The following is a 19,807-nucleotide window of genomic DNA, read 5'->3' on the forward strand; positions in this document are numbered from 1 at the left end:
TTGGGTAGAAGGGTGTTACATTAGTGGTATCAGAGCATGGTCAGTCCAGTCGAGTCATAATGTGATGTTTTCCCTGTTGGTCGATTAGTGTAAATGACACTGTCGATATTTAACGGTGGTGGTTGTGTTGTGCAGAGTATGGCTGGAGAAAATGACCGTGCGATTGCTGAGGCTTTGGCTGCTATGGCGCAGGCTATGCAGGCGCAGCAGAATCCGCCGGTCGACGAGTTTAAGAATTTGGGAAGGTTTCTGAAGAATAACCCTCCTACATTCAAAGGGCGCTATGATCCAGATGGTGCTCAGATTTGGCTGAGGGAAATTGAGAAGATTTTCCGGGTGATGACGTGTACTGAAGCACAGAAGGTGCAGTTTGGTACGCATATGTTATCTGAAGAGGCTGAAAACTGGTGGGATAACACTCGCCAGAGAATTGAAGTACCAGGTGCTGAGATGACTTGGGAAAGGTTCAAGACGGTCTTTCTGGAGAAATATTTTCCTGCTGATGTGCGATGTAAGAAGGAGATGGAATTTCTAGAACTGAAGCAGGGTAACATGTCTGTTGCTGATTACGCTTCGAAGTTTGAGGAGCTGGTGCAGTATTGTCCTCATTATAATGATGCTGATGCTGAGGAATCCAAGTGTGTCAAGTTTGAGAACGGGTTGCGTCCCGAGATCAAACAAGGCATTGGTTACCAGGAGATTCGTAGGTTTCCTACACTGGTTAATAAGTGCAGGATATTTGATGAAGATAGCAAGGCTAGGACTGCTCATTACAAGAGTCTTAGTGAGAAGAAGAATAAGGATCGTGGTAGTCCTTATGCATCTCCGAATGGTAAAGGTAAGCAGAAAGTAGTAGATGAGAAGAAGCCAAGTGGGGGAGGATCTCCCATAGCTGGTAAATGTTTCAAGTGTGGCGAGCCAGGCCACCGTGCTGATAGTTGTACCAAGAAAGTGCTGAGATGTTTCCGATGCGGTCAGGCTGGTCATAGAGTTACTGAATGTAAGGATGCTGGTCCGACATGTTTTAATTGTGGCGAGAAAGGCCATATCAGTTCGCAGTGCTCGAAACCGAAGAAGGCGGCTACTGCAGCTCATACTACCGGTAGGGTGTTTGCCCTGAGTGGGGCTGAAGCTCCTAAAGAAGATAATCTGATTAAAGGTACTTGCTTGATTAATAATGTTGAATTGCTTGCTATTGTTGACACTGGTGCTACTCATTCGTTTATTTCGTATGAGTGTGCGACCAGGATTGGTGTGATTATGTCGTCCCTAGGCGGAAGTATGGTGATAGATACTCCTGCTAATGGTTCTGTGAAGACTTCTGTTGTCTGTCGAGGTTGTCATTTGACGATCTTTGAGAGAGAGTTCGTGATTGATTTGGTGTGCTTACCCTTGCACCAAATTGATATTATTCTGGGAATGAATTGGCTAGAATTCTATGGCGTGTTTATCAACTGCTATAGGAAGACGGTGCGGTTTTCTGAAGTTGGTGAGAATGATGAGGCAAGATTTCTATCTGCTAGGCAGGTGGGGGATTTTGTGAAAGATGAAGCTCAGATATTCGCTTTATTTGCGTCTCTGCAAGCGGATAAGAAAGTGGTGAGTGTAGATTTGCCTGTTGTCTGTGAATTTCAGGATGTGTTTCCGGAGGATGTAAGTGATTTACCTCCAGAACGTGAAGTCGAATTTGCCATTGACTTAGTACCAGGTACGAGTCCAGTGTCGATGTCTCCTTATAGAATGTCGGCAACTGAATTAGTTGAATTGAAGAAGCAACTTGAAGAATTGCTTGAGAAGAAGTTTGTGCGTCCAAGTGTTTCTCCTTGGGGTGCACCAGTATTGTTAGTGAAGAAGAAAGAAGGTACGATGAGGTTGTGTGTCGATTATCGGCAGTTGAATAAGGTGACTATCAAGAATCGGTATCCATTGCCGAGGATTGATGATTTGATGGACCAGTTGGTTGGAGCTCATGTTTTCAGTAAGATTGATTTGCGGTCGGGTTATCATCAGATCCGAGTGAAGTCAGATGATATTGCGAAGACTGCTTTCCGTACGAGGTATGGTCATTATGAATACACTGTGATGCCATTCGGTGTGTCTAATGCTCAAGGTGTGTTTATGGAATATATGAATCGTATATTTCATCCGTACCTTGATAATTTTGTTGTGGTGTTCATAGATGATATATTGATATATTCTAAGACGGAAGAAGAGCATGCAGGACATCTGAGAATTGTTTTGCAGGTGTTAAGAGAAAAGAAATTATATGCAAAGTTATCTAAATGTGAGTTCTGGTTGAAGGAAGTGAGTTTCCTTGGCCATGTGATTTCGAGTGGTGGGATTTCTGTTGATCCTGCTAAAGTTGATGCTGTATTACAGTGGGAGACTCCGAAGTCTGCTACTGAGATACGCAGTTTTCTGGGGTTAGCTGGTTATTATCGCAGATTTATTGAGGGCTTCTCTAAGTTGGCATTGCCGTTGACGCAGTTGACTAAGAAGGGTCAAGTGTATGTGTGGGATGCAGCTTGTGAAGCGAGTTTTGTTGAGTTGAAGAGGCGGTTGACCAGTGCTCCAGTGTTGATCTTGCCTAATCCTGGTGAGTCCTTCGTTGTTTATTGTGATGCTTCTTTGATGGGTCTTGGTGGTGTTTTGATGCAGAATGGTAAAGTTGTAGCTTATGCTTCTAGACAGTTGAAAGTTCATGAGAGGAATTATCCTACGCATGATCTAGAACTTGCAGCTGTTGTATTTGTGTTGAAAATGTGGAGGCATTATCTGTATGGTTCCAGATTCGAAGTGTTCAGTGATCACAAGAGTCTGAAGTATCTGTTTGATCAGAAAGAGTTAAATATGAGGCAGAGAAGGTGGTTAGAATTACTGAAGGATTTTGACTTTGAATTGAGTTATCATCCCAGTAAGGCTAATGTAGTTGCAGATGCGCTGAGTAGAAAGTCTCTACATATGTCTATGATGATGGTTCGGGAGCTTGAGTTAATTGAACAGTTCCGTGATATGAGTTTGGGTTGTGAAGTTTCCGCTGATAGGGTAAAGTTGGGTATGCTGAAGTTGACTAGTGAAATTCTGGAAGATATTCGGAATGGTCAGCAAGTTGATGTCGCTCTAGTTGATCATATTACTATGGTTAACCAGGGTAATGGTGGTAATTTTGAGATTGATGAGAATGGCATCCTTTTAAAGGTAGAGTTTGTGTTCCTGAGGTGTCTGAATTGAAAAAGAGTATTCTTGAAGAGGGCCATAGGAGTGGATTGAGTATCCATCCAGGTGCAACTAAAATGTATCAAGATTTGAAGAAGTTGTTTTGATGGGCTGGTATGAAAAGAGATGTTGCTAAGTTTGTGTATGCCTGTTTGACTTGTCAGAAGTCAAAGATTGAACATCAGAAACCGGCAGGTATGATGCAACCTTTGAAGATTCCTGAATGGAAGTGGGATAGCATTTCCATGGATTTTGTGACGGGATTGCCGAGGACGGTGAAAGGTAATGATTCTATTTGGGTGATTGTGGATCGATTGACTAAGTCGGCGCATTTCTTGCCGATGAAGATTAATCACTCTTTAGAGAAGTTGGCAGAGTTGTATATTGAGGAGATAGTGAGGCTGCATGGTATTCCATCCAGTATTGTGTCTGATAGAGATCCCAGATTTACTTCTAGATTTTGGGAAAGTTTGCAGAAAGCGTTGGGGACTAAGTTGAGGTTAAGTTCAACTTATCATCCTCAGACTGATGGTCAGACTGAAAGAACTATCCAATCCTTGGAGGATTTGTTGAGAGCTTGTGTGGTGGAGCAGAGTGGTTCTTGGGATAGTTATTTGCCGTTGGTGGAGTTTACTTATAATAATAGTTTTCATGCTAGTATCGGTATGGCTCCATATGAAGCATTGTATGGTAGGAGGTGTAGAACTCCATTGTGTTGGTATGAATCAGGTGAGAGTGTTGTACTCGGACCTGAGATTGTGCAGCAGACGACTGAAAAGGTTAAGATGATTCAGGAGAAAATGAAGATTTCTCAGAGTCGTCAGAAGAGTTATCATGATAAGAGGAGGAAGGCACTTGAGTTCCAAGAAGGAGATCATGTGTTCTTGAGAGTTACTCCGACGACAGGTGTGGGTAGAGCTTTAAAGTCTAAAAAGCTTACTCCGAGGTTTGTGGGTCCGTATCAGGTTTTGAAGAGGGTTGGGGAAGTGGCGTATCGGATAGCTTTACCGCCATCGCTTTCTAATCTGCATGATGTGTTTCATGTATCTCAGTTGAGAAAATATATTGCGGATCCTTCGCATGTTGTTCAGTTGGATGATATCCAGGTGAGGGATAATTTGACCGTTGAGGTGTTGCCAATTCGGATAGATGACCGAGAAGAGAAGACCCTGAGAGGTAAGAAGATTGCTCTAGTGAAAGTTGTTTGGGGAGGTCCAGCTGGTGAGAGCTTGACTTGGGAGCGTGAAGATCAGATGAAGGAGTCGTATCCGGCTCTATTTGCTTGAGGTATGTTTTCGAGGACGAAAACTTCTAAAGTGGGGGAGAGTTGTAACACCCAGAATATTGTTAGATTAATTTAAATATTATTTTAATATGATTATTTGAAGGTAAAATGAATTATTAAATAATATTGGGAATTATTATTATTATTATAGATGTTATTTATTTTAATAATAATTAAATAAATAAAATAAATGGAATATGAAGAGTGGAAGGGTAAAAGTGGAAGTGGATAAAAGAGGCCAAGGTGAGAACTCAGAGTGTTTTTCACGTATTTTTGCCTCAGAGTCAGAGAAAGGGAAAAACGCTGAAGAGAAAGAGAAGGAAGAGGAAAAGGCCAAAGATTGCTCAGAACTTCCTTCAATCCAAAGAGGTAAGGGGTCTGAACCTTATTAAACGATAATATGCGAGCAAATTCATGATATATGTTGGATTGTTGATGGATTTTGGGGATTTTAGGGAGATTGGGAAAGTTTGGGGTTTTGATGGAAATTCTCCGATCTGTGAGTTTTGTTGAGTTATATGCTTAGAAGCCCGCGCGTCCACTGTTTCCGCACTTAAAATCTTATTTATGCACATAACAGCCAAATGACGTTCGCCATTATGCCTTTGGCGTTCGCCATTTGGGCTTTTTTTTCCAGAATAAGAGCGTTTAACGCTAATGGCGTTCGCCATTAGCCTAATGGCGTTCGCCATATCAGTTTGACGGACAGCTTTCGCGTTTTAAACTCCCAGATGTGATATCGTTGTAATGTTGTTGTTGTTTTGTTGAGTTGTATGTCATGCTATTAATGATGATGATAACTTGACTATATGATGCTGTTGTTGCTATGTTGATTATGATGCATGTTTGGTGTGCATGCATTCATGAAAGGCCGATGCCTAGTGATGAACGGACTGAGTTCCAATGATGTTGTTGACTCCGGGCTTGTGGAGAGGCTTGGTTCCTTGCGGGGAACTCGGATTCTATGGTGATGAATCTGGGAGTGGTGATCCTGTAGTTGGTCACAAAATGGGTATACCGAGTCGTGTTGAGTCATGCATGGGTGTGTGCATTGCATTTGATATGTTGTTTTGTTGATGTTCATGAGTATGTTGATTATGATGATTATGATGAGCTGTGTTGGCATATGTGAAATATATTTATGTTTATATTTCTGTCGTTATATTATTATTTAATAATGTAATTCTCACCCCTTCTGCATGTGTTTATGTTCATCTATGATGAGCAATGTGCAGATAAAGAGGAGTAGCTATTGTTGAGGTTTGAAGAATAAGTGTAGAGTTATTCTACGGAGTCGAGTCAAATGCTCTGGTCATGTGACACCGGGGTTATGGGATTCGATAGATAATTGGTTATTATTTACGTTGTTTATGATGACTAATATGTTGAGATGCTTTGTTGAGATAATGTTGAAACATTATTATGAATTGTTATATGATGAATGATAATATTTGTGTTGTTGTCCGCTGCGAAGTTTTAATAAAATAAATAATATGTTTTATGTTGTGATGCGATAAGTGTTATGTTGTAAGAAATGTAAACTCTTCTACATGTTGTACTCTGATAATTTATTTAAATATGTCGTTTGGGTAGAAGGGTGTTACAACTTCCCCCCAACACTTCCCTAGTCGACCTTCGTCTTTCTTGTTTGCTAGCTAATGAAAATAGTACAACGATTGCGATTGATGTGCCTCTTGTGGCTCAAAAACTGTTTATTTGGGGCTTTTAAGCCGTTGTTGATCTCCTTAGGATGTTGTTGCTTTGCAGCTCTCATATTCTGTAATGACTTTTGATCCGTTTTTCATGTGTTATAATATCTTCAATTTTTTACCGCCTCGGAACATGTTTTCCTTTTTTTGCATCACTTGAGGTTTTAAGGTATGCTTCTACATCTTTAATCTCTTTTTTCATATATCTGTTTCACAATTATATACGTGTCAGGTAAAAAAGGAGTATTTCTCACACACAATAATTGAAAGATGTAGAATCACTATGTATCATTTTTCCATTCTTTTTTTAATTGTGGTATTTTCCATATAAAATCATTTTAAATGCTTATGTTCATTGGGTGCTAATTTTTCTCAATCAATTTGTTCTAAATTTAGATTGTTAATCCATAATATTGACAGTATCACCTAAAGGTGATTATATGACTTTTGAAGGGCTAACACAAGTATCTAAAAGTAATTTTATTTATAAAAAAAAAGATTTAGATTTATTTGACGTTTTTTTTGTTCTTTCTTCTTTGCATGAATAAATGTTTTGTAGCAAACATGCAACTTATTTACCATTAGTTTTGATGAAATAATATTGTATTGTTGAGTTTAAAAATTCAAGAATAATTTTATATATGAGGATGTAGCTGAAATGGTAGAGCGCTCGCTTTGCATGCGAGAGGTACAGGGTTCGATCCCCTGCATCTCCAATTAAAGTATTGTTAATCAGTGATGTGTGTATAGGAATGACTTAGATTTTTATAATTCCTATTTTAGAATTTTCACGTTAGTGAGAGAGAGAGAATCTCGTAATAAAATCCAAATCAAACAAGAGAGAGATGTAATAAATGAGAACAAAAATATTTTATTAACAAGTGAAAGAATGATGTGACCTGACCTGAGCCAATACTAATGAACCAATTGAACTAGACTTGCTTTTCGAGGAGTGTTGCACAGTGCACCATACATAAGTCACTATAGCTTCCTAGAAGTCAATTTCCTGCGGCCACTACCTCCAATAACTAGATTCATGAGTCGTTATTAGTGGCAACATTAGCTACTTCCCCCCAACACTTCCCTAGTCGACCTTCGTCTTTCTTGTTTGCTAGCTAATGAAAATAGTACAACGATTGCGATTGATGTTCCTCTTGTGGCTCAAAAACTGTTTATTTGGGGCTTTTAAGCCGCTGTTGATCTCCTTAGGATGTTGTTGCTTTGCAGCTCTCATATTCTGTAATGACTTTTGATCCGTTTTTCATGTGTTATAATATCTTCAATTTTTTACCGCCTCGGAACATGTTTTCCTTTTTTTCATCACTTGAGGTTTTAAGGTATGCTTCTACATCTTTAATCTCTTTTTTCATATATCTGTTTCACAATTATATACGTGTCAGGTAAAAAAGGAGTATTTCTCACACACAATAATTGAAAGATGTAGAATCACTATGTATCATTTTTCCATTCTTTTTTTAATTGTGGTATTTTCCATATAAAATCATTTTAAATGCTTATGTTCATTGGGTGCTAATTTTTCTCAATCAATTTGTTCTAAATTTAGATTGTTAATCCATAATATTGACAGTATCACCTAAAGATGATTATATGACTTTTGAAGGGCTAACACAAGTATCTAAAAGTAATTTTATTTATAAAAAAAAAAGATTTAGATTTATTTGACGTTTTTTTTGTTCTTTCTTCTTTGCATGAATAAATGTTTTGTAGCAAACATGCAACTTATTTACCATTAGTTTTGATGAAATAATATTGTATTGTTGAGTTTAAAAATTCAAGAATAATTTTACATATGGGGATGTAGCTCAAATGGTAGAGCGCTCGCTTTGCATGCGAGAGGTACAGGGTTCGATCCCCTGCATCTCCAATTAAAGTATTGTTAATCAGTGATGTGTGTATAGGAATGACTTAGATTTTTATAATTCCTATTTTAGAATTTTCACGTTAGTGAGAGAGAGAGAATCTCGTAATAAAATCCAAAACAAACAAGAGGGAGATGTAATAAATGAGAACAAAAATATTTTATTAACAAGTGAAAGCATGATGTGACCTGACCTGAGCCAATACTAATGAACCAATTGAACTAGACTTGCTTTTCGAGGAGTGTTGCACAGTGCACCATACATAAGTCACTATAGCTTCCTAGAAGTCAATTTCCTGCGGCCACTACCTCCAATAACTAGATTCATGAGTCGTTATTAGTGGCAACATTAGCTACTTCCCCCCAACACTTCCCTAGTCGACCTTCGTCTTTCTTGTTTGCTAGCTAATGAAAATAGTACAACGATTGCGATTGATGTGCCTCTTGTGGCTCAAAAACTGTTTATTTGGGGCTTTTAAGCCGCTGTTGATCTCCTTAGGATGTTGTTGCTTTGCAGCTCTCATATTCTATAATGACTTTTGATCCGTTTTTCATGTGTTATAATATCTTCAATTTTTTACCGCCTCGGAACATGTTTTCCTTTTTTTCATCACTTGAGGTTTTAAGGTATGCTTCTACATCTTTAATCTCTTTTTTCATATATCTGTTTCACAATTATATACGTGTCAGGTAAAAAAGGAGTATTTCTCACACACAATAATTGAAAGATGTAGAATCACCATGTATCATTTTTCCATTCTTTTTTTAATTGTGGTATTTTCCATATAAAATCATTTTAAATGCTTATGTTCATTGGGTGTTAATTTTTCTCAATCAATTTGTTCTAAATTTAGATTGTTAATCCATAATATTGACAGTATCACCTAAAGGTGATTATATGACTTTTGAAGGGCTAACACAAGTATCTAAAAGTAATTTTATTTATAAAAAAAAAAGATTTAGATTTATTTGACGTTTTTTTTGTTCTTTCTTCTTTGCATGAATAAATGTTTTGTAGCAAACATGCAACTTATTTACCATTAGTTTTGATGAAATAATATTGTATTGTTGAGTTTAAAAATTCAAGAATAATTTTACATATGGGGATGTAGCTCAAATGGTAGAGCGCTCGCTTTGCATGCGAGAGGTACAGGGTTCGATCCCCTGCATCTCCAATTAAAGTATTGTTAATCAGTGATGTGTGTATAGAAATGACTTAGATTTTTATAATTCCTATTTTAGAATTTTCACGTTAGTGAGAGAGAGAGAATCTCGTAATAAAATCCAAAACAAACAAGAGGGAGATGTAATAAATGAGAACAAAAATATTTTATTAACAAGTGAAAGCATGATGTGACCTGACCTGAGCCAATACTAATGAACCAATTGAACTAGACTTGCTTTTCGAGGAGTGTTGCACAGTGCACCATACATAAGTCACTATAGCTTCCTAGAAGTCAATTTCCTGCGGCCACTACCTCCAATAACTAGATTCATGAGTCGTTATTAGTGGCAACATTAGCTACTTCCCCCCAACACTTCCCTAGTCGACCTTCGTCTTTCTTGTTTGCTAGCTAATGAAAATAGTACAACGATTGCGATTGATGTGCCTCTTGTGGCTCAAAAACTGTTTATTTGGGGCTTTTAAGCCGCTGTTGATCTCCTTAGGATGTTGTTGCTTTGCAGCTCTCATATTCTGTAATGACTTTTGATCCGTTTTTCATGTGTTATAATATCTTCAATTTTTTACCGCCTCGGAACATGTTTTCCTTTTTTTCATCACTTGAGGTTTTAAGGTATGCTTCTACATCTTTAATCTCTTTTTTCATATATCTGTTTCACAATTATATACGTGTCAGGTAAAAAAGGAGTATTTCTCACACACAATAATTGAAAGATGTAGAATCACTATGTATCATTTTTCCATTCTTTTTTTAATTGTGGTATTTTCCATATAAAATCATTTTAAATGCTTATGTTCATTGGACTAGACTTGCTTTTCGAGGAGTGTTGCACAGTGCACCATACATAAGTCACTATAGCTTCCTAGAAGTCAATTTCCTGCGGCCACTACCTCCAATAACTAGATTCATGAGTCGTTATTAGTGGCAACATTAGCTACTTCCCCCAACACTTCCCTAGTCGACCTTCGTCTTTCTTGTTTGCTAGCTAATGAAAATAGTATAACGATTGCGATTGATGTGCCTCTTGTGGCTCAAAAACTGTTTATTTGGGGCTTTTAAGCCGCTGTTGATCTCCTTAGGATGTTGTTGCTTTGCAGCTCTCATATTCTGTAATGACTTTTGATCCGTTTTTCATGTGTTATAATATCTTCAATTTTTTACCGCCTCGGAACATGTTTTCCTTTTTTTCATCACTTGAGGTTTTAAGGTATGCTTCTACATCTTTAATCTCTTTTTTCATATATCTGTTTCACAATTATATACGTGTCAGGTAAAAAAGGAGTATTTCTCACACACAATAATTGAAAGATGTAGAATCGCTATGTATCATTTTTCCATTCTTTTTTTAATTGTGGTATTTTCCATATAAAATCATTTTAAATGCTTATGTTCATTGGGTGCTAATTTTTCTCAATCAATTTGTTCTAAATTTAGATTGTTAATCCATAATATTGACAGTATCACCTAAAGGTGATTATATGACTTTTGAAGGGCTAACACAAGTATCTAAAAGTAATTTTATTTATAAAAAAAAAAGATTTAGATTTATTTGACGTTTTTTTTGTTCTTTCTTCTTTGCATGAATAAATGTTTTGTAGCAAACATGCAACTTATTTACCATTAGTTTTGATGAAATACTTTTGTATTGTTGAGTTTAAAAATTCAAGAATAATTTTACATATGGGGATGTAGCTCAAATGGTAGAGCGCTCGCTTTGCATGCGAGAGGTACAGGGTTCGATCCCCTGCATCTCCAATTAAAGTATTGTTAATCAGTGATGTGTGTATAGGAATGACTTAGATTTTTATAATTCCTATTTTAGAATTTTCACGTTAGTGAGAGAGAGAGAATCTCGTAATAAAATCCAAAACAAACAAGAGGGAGATGTAATAAATGAGAACAAAAATATTTTATTAACAAGTGAAAGCATGATGTGACCTGACCTGAGCCAATACTAATGAACCAATTGAACTAGACTTGCTTTTCGAGGAGTGTTGCACAGTGCACCATACATAAGTCACTATAGCTTCCTAGAAGTCAATTTCCTGCGGCCACTACCTCCAATAACTAGATTCATGAGTCGTTATTAGTGGCAACATTAGCTACTTCCCCCCAACACTTCCCTAGTCGACCTTCGTCTTTCTTGTTTGCTAGCTAATGAAAATAGTACAACGATTGCGATTGATGTGCCTCTTGTGGCTCAAAAACTGTTTATTTGGGGCTTTTAAGCCGCTGTTGATCTCCTTAGGATGTTGTTGCTTTGCAGCTCTCATATTCTGTAATGACTTTTGATCCGTTTTTCATGTGTTATAATATCTTCAATTTTTTACCGCCTCGGAACATGTTTTCCTTTTTTTCATCACTTGAGGTTTTAAGGTATGCTTCTACATCTTTAATCTCTTTTTTCATATATCTGTTTCACAATTATATACGTGTCAGGTAAAAAAGGAGTATTTCTCACACACAATAATTGAAAGATGTAGAATCACTATGTATCATTTTTCCATTCTTTTTTAATTGTGGTATTTTCCATATAAAATCATTTTAAATGCTTATGTTCATTGGACTAGACTTGCTTTTCGAGGAGTGTTGCACAGTGCACCATACATAAGTCACTATAGCTTCCTAGAAGTCAATTTCCTGCGGCCACTACCTCCAATAACTAGATTCATGAGTCGTTATTAGTGGCAACATTAGCTACTTCCCCCCAACACTTCCCTAGTCGACCTTCGTCTTTCTTGTTTGCTAGCTAATGAAAATAGTACAACGATTGCGATTGATGTGCCTCTTGTGGCTCAAAAACTGTTTATTTGGGGCTTTTAAGCCGCTGTTGATCTCCTTAGGATGTTGTTGCTTTGCAGCTCTCATATTCTGTAATGACTTTTGATCCGTTTTTCATGTGTTATAATATCTTCAATTTTTTACCGCCTCGGAACATGTTTTCCTTTTTTTCATCACTTGAGGTTTTAAGGTATGCTTCTACATCTTTAATCTCTTTTTTCATATATCTGTTTCACAATTATATACGTGTCAGGTAAAAAAGGAGTATTTCTCACACACAATAATTGAAAGATGTAGAATCACTATGTATCATTTTTCCATTCTTTTTTTAATTGTGGTATTTTCCATATAAAATCATTTTAAATGCTTATGTTCATTGGACTAGACTTGCTTTTCGAGGAGTGTTGCACAGTGCACCATACATAAGTCACTATAGCTTCCTAGAAGTCAATTTCCTGCGGCCACTACCTCCAATAACTAGATTCATGAGTCGTTATTAGTGGCAACATTAGCTACTTCCCCCCAACACTTCCCTAGTCGACCTTCGTCTTTCTTGTTTGCTAGCTAATGAAAATAGTATAACGATTGCGATTGATGTGCCTCTTGTGGCTCAAAAACTGTTTATTTGGGGCTTTTAAGCCGCTGTTGATCTCCTTAGGATGTTGTTGCTTTGCAGCTCTCATATTCTGTAATGACTTTTGATCCGTTTTTCATGTGTTATAATATCTTCAATTTTTTACCGCCTCGGAACATGTTTTCCTTTTTTTCATCACTTGAGGTTTTAAGGTATGCTTCTACATCTTTAATCTCTTTTTTCATATATCTGTTTCACAATTATATACGTGTCAGGTAAAAAAGGAGTATTTCTCACACACAATAATTGAAAGATGTAGAATCGCTATGTATCATTTTTCCATTCTTTTTTTAATTGTGGTATTTTCCATATAAAATCATTTTAAATGCTTATGTTCATTGGGTGCTAATTTTTCTCAATCAATTTGTTCTAAATTTAGATTGTTAATCCATAATATTGACAGTATCACCTAAAGGTGATTATATGACTTTTGAAGGGCTAACACAAGTATCTAAAAGTAATTTTATTTATAAAAAAAAAAGATTTAGATTTATTTGACGTTTTTTTTGTTCTTTCTTCTTTGCATGAATAAATGTTTTGTAGCAAACATGCAACTTATTTATCATTAGTTTTGATGAAATAATATTGTATTGTTGAGTTTAAAAATTCAAGAATAATTGTATATATGGGGATGTAGCTGAAATGGTAGAGCGCTCGCTTTGCATGCGAGAGGTACAGGGTTCGATCCCCTGCATCTCCAATTAAAGTATTGTTAATCAGTGATGTGTGTATAGGAATGACTTAGATTTTTATAATTCCTATTTTAGAATTTTCACGTTAGTGAGAGAGAGAGAATCTCGTAATAAAATCCAAATCAAACAAGAGGGAGATGTAATAAATGAGAACAAAAATATTTTATTAACAAGTGAAAGAATGATGTGACCTGACCTGAGCCAATACTAATGAACCAATTGAACTAGACTTGCTTTTCGAGGAGTGTTGCACAGTGCACCATACATAAGTCACTATAGCTTCCTAGAAGTCAATTTCCTGCGGCCACTACCTCCAATAACTAGATTCATGAGTCGTTATTAGTGGCAACATTAGCTACTTCCCCCCAACACTTCCCTAGTCGACCTTCGTCTTTCTTGTTTGTTAGCTAATGAAAATAGTACAACCATTGCGATTGATGTGCCTCTTGTGGCTCAAAAACTGTTTATTTGGGGCTTTTAAGCCGCTGTTGATCTCCTTAGGATGTTGTTGCTTTGCAGCTCTCATATTCTGTAATGACTTTTGATCCGTTTTTCATGTGTTATAATATCTTCAATTTTTTACCGCCTCGGAATATGTTTTCCTTTTTTTCATCACTTGAGGTTTTAAGGTATGCTTCTACATCTTTAATCTCTTTTTTCATATATCTGTTTCACAATTATATACGTGTCAGGTAAAAAAGGAGTATTTCTCACACACAATAATTGAAAGATGTAGAATCACTATGTATCATTTTTCCATTCTTTTTTTAATTGTGGTATTTTCCATATAAAATCATTTTAAATGCTTATGTTCATTGGGTGCTAATTTTTCTCAATCAATTTGTTCTAAATTTAGATTGTTAATCCATAATATTGACAGTATCACCTAAAGGTGATTATATGACTTTTGAAGGGCTAACACAAGTATCTAAAAGTAATTTTATTTATAAAAAAAAAAGATTTAGATTTATTTGACGTTTTTTTTGTTCTTTCTTCTTTGCATGAATAAATGTTTTGTAGCAAACATGCAACTTATTTACCATTAGTTTTGATGAAATAATATTGTATTGTTGAGTTTAAAAATTCAAGAATAATTTTACATATGGGGATGTAGCTCAAATGGTAAAGCGCTCGCTTTGCATGCGAGAGGTACAGGGTTCGATCCCCTGCATCTCCAATTAAAGTATTGTTAATCAGTGATGTGTGATTGAACTAGACTTGCTTTTCGAGGAGTGTTGCACAGTGCACCATACATAAGTCACTATAGCTTCCTAGAAGTCAATTTCCTGCGGCCACTACCTCCAATAACTAGATTCATGAGTCGTTATTAGTGGCAACATTAGCTACTTCCCCCCAACACTTCCCTAGTCGACCTTCGTCTTTCTTGTTTGCTAGCTAATGAAAATAGTACAACGATTGCGATTGATGTGCCTCTTGTGGCTCAAAAACTGTTTATTTGGGGCTTTTAAGCCGCTGTTGATCTCCTTAGGATGTTGTTGCTTTGCAGCTCTCATATTCTGTAATGACTTTTGATCCGTTTTTCATGTGTTATAATATCTTCAATTTTTTACCGCCTCGGAACATGTTTTCCTTTTTTTCATCACTTGAGGTTTTAAGGTATGCTTCTACATCTTTAATCTCTTTTTTCATATATCTGTTTCACAATTATATACGTGTCAGGTAAAAAAGGAGTATTTCTCACACACAATAATTGAAAGATGTAGAATCACTATGTATCATTTTTCCATTCTTTTTTAATTGTGGTATTTTCCATATAAAATCATTTTAAATGCTTATGTTCATTGGACTAGACTTGCTTTTCGAGGAGTGTTGCACAGTGCACCATACATAAGTCACTATAGCTTCCTAGAAGTCAATTTCCTGCGGCCACTACCTCCAATAACTAGATTCATGAGTCGTTATTAGTGGCAACATTAGCTACTTCCCCCCAACACTTCCCTAGTCGACCTTCGTCTTTCTTGTTTGCTAGCTAATGAAAATAGTATAACGATTGCGATTGATGTGCCTCTTGTGGCTCAAAAACTGTTTATTTGGGGCTTTTAAGCCGCTGTTGATCTCCTTAGGATGTTGTTGCTTTGCAGCTCTCATATTCTGTAATGACTTTTGATCCGTTTTTCATGTGTTATAATATCTTCAATTTTTTACCGCCTCGGAACATGTTTTCCTTTTTTTCATCACTTGAGGTTTTAAGGTATGCTTCTACATCTTTAATCTCTTTTTTCATATATCTGTTTCACAATTATATACGTGTCAGGTAAAAAAGGAGTATTTCTCACACACAATAATTGAAAGATGTAGAATCGCTATGTATCATTTTTCCATTCTTTTTTTAATTGTGGTATTTTCCATATAAAATCATTTTAAATGCTTATGTTCATTGGGTGCTAATTTTTCTCAATCAATTTGTTCTAAATTTAGATTGTTAATCCATAATATTGACAGTATCACCTAAAGGTGATTATATGACTTTTGAAGGGCTAACACAAGTATCTAAAAGTAATTTTATTTATAAAAAAAAAAGATTTAGATTTATTTGACGTTTTTTTTGTTCTTTCTTCTTTGCATGAATAAATGTTTTGTAGCAAACATGCAACTTATTTATCATTAGTTTTGATGAAATAATATTGTATTGTTGAGTTTAAAAATTCAAGAATAATTGTATATATGGGGATGTAGCTGAAATGGTAGAGCGCTCGCTTTGCATGCGAGAGGTACAGGGTTCGATCCCCTGCATCTCCAATTAAAGTATTGTTAATCAGTGATGTGTGTATAGGAATGACTTAGATTTTTATAATTCCTATTTTAGAATTTTCACGTTAGTGAGAGAGAGAGAATCTCGTAATAAAATCCAAATCAAACAAGAGGGAGATGTAATAAATGAGAACAAAAATATTTTATTAACAAGTGAAAGAATGATGTGACCTGACCTGAGCCAATACTAATGAACCAATTGAACTAGACTTGCTTTTCGAGGAGTGTTGCACAGTGCACCATACATAAGTCACTATAGCTTCCTAGAAGTCAATTTCCTGCGGCCACTACCTCCAATAACTAGATTCATGAGTCGTTATTAGTGGCAACATTAGCTACTTCCCCCCAACACTTCCCTAGTCGACCTTCGTCTTTCTTGTTTGTTAGCTAATGAAAATAGTACAACCATTGCGATTGATGTGCCTCTTGTGGCTCAAAAACTGTTTATTTGGGGCTTTTAAGCCGCTGTTGATCTCCTTAGGATGTTGTTGCTTTGCAGCTCTCATATTCTGTAATGACTTTTGATCCGTTTTTCATGTGTTATAATATCTTCAATTTTTTACCGCCTCGGAATATGTTTTCCTTTTTTTCATCACTTGAGGTTTTAAGGTATGCTTCTACATCTTTAATCTCTTTTTTCATATATCTGTTTCACAATTATATACGTGTCAGGTAAAAAAGGAGTATTTCTCACACACAATAATTGAAAGATGTAGAATCACTATGTATCATTTTTCCATTCTTTTTTTAATTGTGGTATTTTCCATATAAAATCATTTTAAATGCTTATGTTCATTGGGTGCTAATTTTTCTCAATCAATTTGTTCTAAATTTAGATTGTTAATCCATAATATTGACAGTATCACCTAAAGGTGATTATATGACTTTTGAAGGGCTAACACAAGTATCTAAAAGTAATTTTATTTATAAAAAAAAAAGATTTAGATTTATTTGACGTTTTTTTTGTTCTTTCTTCTTTGCATGAATAAATGTTTTGTAGCAAACATGCAACTTATTTACCATTAGTTTTGATGAAATAATATTGTATTGTTGAGTTTAAAAATTCAAGAATAATTTTACATATGGGGATGTAGCTCAAATGGTAGAGCGCTCGCTTTGCATGCGAGAGGTACAGGGTTCGATCCCCTGCATCTCCAATTAAAGTATTGTTAGTGAGAGAGAGAGAATCTCGTAATAAAATCCAAAACAAACAAGAGGGAGATGTAATAAATGAGAACAAAAATATTTTATTAACAAGTGAAAGCATGATGTGACCTGACCTGAGCCAATACTAATGAACCAATTGAACTAGACTTGCTTTTCGAGGAGTGTTGCACAGTGCACCATACATAAGTCACTATAGCTTCCTAGAAGTCAATTTCCTGCGGCCACTACCTCCAATAACTAGATTCATGAGTCGTTATTAGTGGCAACATTAGCTACTTCCCCCCAACACTTCCCTAGTCGACCTTCGTCTTTCTTGTTTGCTAGCTAATGAAAATAGTACAACGATTGCGATTGATGTGCCTCTTATGGCTCAAAAACTGTTTATTTGGGGCTTTTAAGCCGCTGTTGATCTCCTTAGGATGTTGTTGCTTTGCAGCTCTCATATTCTGTAATGACTTTTGATCCGTTTTTCATGTGTTATAATATCTTCAATTTTTTACCGCCTCGGAACATGTTTTCCTTTTTTTCATCACTTGAGGTTTTAAGGTATGCTTCTACATCTTTAATCTCGTTTTTCATATATCTGTTTCACAATTATATACGTGTCAGGTAAAAAAGGAGTATTTCTCACACACAATAATTGAAAGATGTAGAATCACTATGTATCATTTTTCCATTCTTTTTTTAATTGTGGTATTTTCCATATAAAATCATTTTAAATGCTTATGTTCATTGGGTGCTAATTTTTCTCAATCAATTTGTTCTAAATTTAGATTGTTAATCCATAATATTGACAGTATCACCTAAAGGTGATTATATGACTTTTGAAGGGCTAACACAAGTATCTAAAAGTAATTTTATTTATAAAAAAAAAAAGATTTAGATTTATTTGACGTTTTTTTTGTTCTTTCTTCTTTGCATGAATAAATGTTTTGTAGCAAACATGCAACTTATTTACCATTAGTTTTGATGAAATAATATTGTATTGTTGAGTTTAAAAATTCAAGAATAATTTAACATATGGGGATGTAGCTCAAATGGTAGAGCGCTCGCTTTGCATGCGAGAGGTACAGGGTTCGATCCCCTGCATCTCCAATTAAAGTATTGTTAATCAGTGATGTGTGTATAGGAATGACTTAGATTTTTATAATTCCTATTTTAGAATTTTCACGTTAGTGAGAGAGAGAGAATCTCGTAATAAAATCCAAAACAAACAAGAGGGAGATGTTTATTTGGGGCTTTTAAGCCGCTGTTGATCTCCTTAGGATGTTGTTGCTTTGCAGCTCTCATATTCTGTAATGACTTTTGATCCGTTTTTCATGTGTTATAATATCTTCAATTTTTTACCGCCTCGGAACATGTTTTCCTTTTTTTCATCACTTGAGGTTTTAAGGTATGCTTCTACATCTTTAATCTCTTTTTTCATATATCTGTTTCACAATTATATACGTGTCAGGTAAAAAAGGAGTATTTCTCACACACAATAATTGAAAGATGTAGAATCACTATGTATCATTTTTCCATTCTTTTTTTAATTGTGGTATTTTCCATATAAAATCATTTTAAATGCTTATGTTCATTGGGTGCTAATTTTTCTCAATCAATTTGTTCTAAATTTAGATTGTTAATCCATAATATTGACAGTATCACCTAAAGGTGATTATATGACTTTTGAAGGGCTAACACAAGTATCTAAAAGTAATTTTATTTATAAAAAAAAAAGATTTAGATTTATTTGACGTTTTTTTTGTTCTTTCTTCTTTGCATGAATAAATGTTTTGTAGCAAACATGCAACTTATTTACCATTAGTTTTGATGAAATAATATTGTATTGTTGAGTTTAAAAATTCAAGAATAATTTTACATATGGGGATGTAGCTCAAATGGTAGAGCGCTCGCTTTGCATGCGAGAGGTACAGGGTTCGATCCCCTGCATCTCCAATTAAAGTATTGTTAATCAGTGATGTGTGTATAGGAATGACTTAGATTTTTATAATTCCTATTTTAGAATTTTCACGTTAGTGAGAGAGAGAGAATGTCGTAATAAAATCCAAAACAAACAAGAGGGAGATGTAATAAATGAGAACAAAAATATTTTATTAACAAGTGAAAGCATGATGTGACCTGACCTGAGCCAATACTAATGAACCAATTGAACTAGACTTGCTTTTCGAGGAGTGTTGCACAGTGCACCATACATAAGTCACTATAGCTTCCTAGAAGTCAATTTCCTGCGGCCACTACCTCCAATAACTAGATTCATGAGTCGTTATTAGTGGCAACATTAGCTACTTCCCCCCAACACTTCCCTAGTCGACCTTCGTCTTTCTTGTTTGCTAGCTAATGAAAATAGTACAACGATTGCGATTGATGTGCCTCTTGTGGCTCAAAAACTGTTTATTTGGGGCTTTTAAGCCGCTGTTGATCTCCTTAGGATGTTGTTGCTTTGCAGCTCTCATATTCTGTAATGACTTTTGATCCGTTTTTC

General features: G+C 35.6%; 9 non-coding genes across 9 annotated transcripts; all 9 read left to right on the top strand.

Annotated features, from left to right (window-relative positions):
• Positions 1-8,022: 8,022 nt before the first annotated feature.
• TRNAA-UGC (transfer RNA alanine (anticodon UGC)) lies at positions 8,023-8,095 on the top strand. The gene has a single exon. It is a non-coding gene; the product is annotated as a tRNA-Ala (tRNA).
• A 1,096-nt stretch (positions 8,096-9,191) lies between these two features.
• On the top strand, positions 9,192-9,264 carry TRNAA-UGC (transfer RNA alanine (anticodon UGC)). The gene has a single exon. It is a non-coding gene; the product is annotated as a tRNA-Ala (tRNA).
• Positions 9,265-10,955: 1,691 nt separating this feature from the next.
• Positions 10,956-11,028, top strand: TRNAA-UGC (transfer RNA alanine (anticodon UGC)). The gene has a single exon. It is a non-coding gene; the product is annotated as a tRNA-Ala (tRNA).
• A 2,287-nt stretch (positions 11,029-13,315) lies between these two features.
• Positions 13,316-13,388, top strand: TRNAA-UGC (transfer RNA alanine (anticodon UGC)). The gene has a single exon. It is a non-coding gene; the product is annotated as a tRNA-Ala (tRNA).
• A 1,096-nt stretch (positions 13,389-14,484) lies between these two features.
• Positions 14,485-14,557, top strand: TRNAA-UGC (transfer RNA alanine (anticodon UGC)). The gene has a single exon. It is a non-coding gene; the product is annotated as a tRNA-Ala (tRNA).
• A 1,510-nt stretch (positions 14,558-16,067) lies between these two features.
• TRNAA-UGC (transfer RNA alanine (anticodon UGC)) lies at positions 16,068-16,140 on the top strand. Its single transcript has one exon. It is a non-coding gene; the product is annotated as a tRNA-Ala (tRNA).
• Positions 16,141-17,236: 1,096 nt separating this feature from the next.
• Positions 17,237-17,309, top strand: TRNAA-UGC (transfer RNA alanine (anticodon UGC)). Its single transcript has one exon. It is a non-coding gene; the product is annotated as a tRNA-Ala (tRNA).
• A 1,032-nt stretch (positions 17,310-18,341) lies between these two features.
• TRNAA-UGC (transfer RNA alanine (anticodon UGC)) lies at positions 18,342-18,414 on the top strand. The gene has a single exon. It is a non-coding gene; the product is annotated as a tRNA-Ala (tRNA).
• Positions 18,415-19,187: 773 nt separating this feature from the next.
• On the top strand, positions 19,188-19,260 carry TRNAA-UGC (transfer RNA alanine (anticodon UGC)). Its single transcript has one exon. It is a non-coding gene; the product is annotated as a tRNA-Ala (tRNA).
• Positions 19,261-19,807: the final 547 nt, after the last annotated feature.

The sequence above is a fragment of the Lathyrus oleraceus genome, chromosome 7, assembly GCF_024323335.1.
Source record: "Lathyrus oleraceus cultivar Zhongwan6 chromosome 7, CAAS_Psat_ZW6_1.0, whole genome shotgun sequence".
In the NCBI taxonomy this organism is placed as follows: domain Eukaryota; kingdom Viridiplantae; phylum Streptophyta; class Magnoliopsida; order Fabales; family Fabaceae; genus Lathyrus; species Lathyrus oleraceus.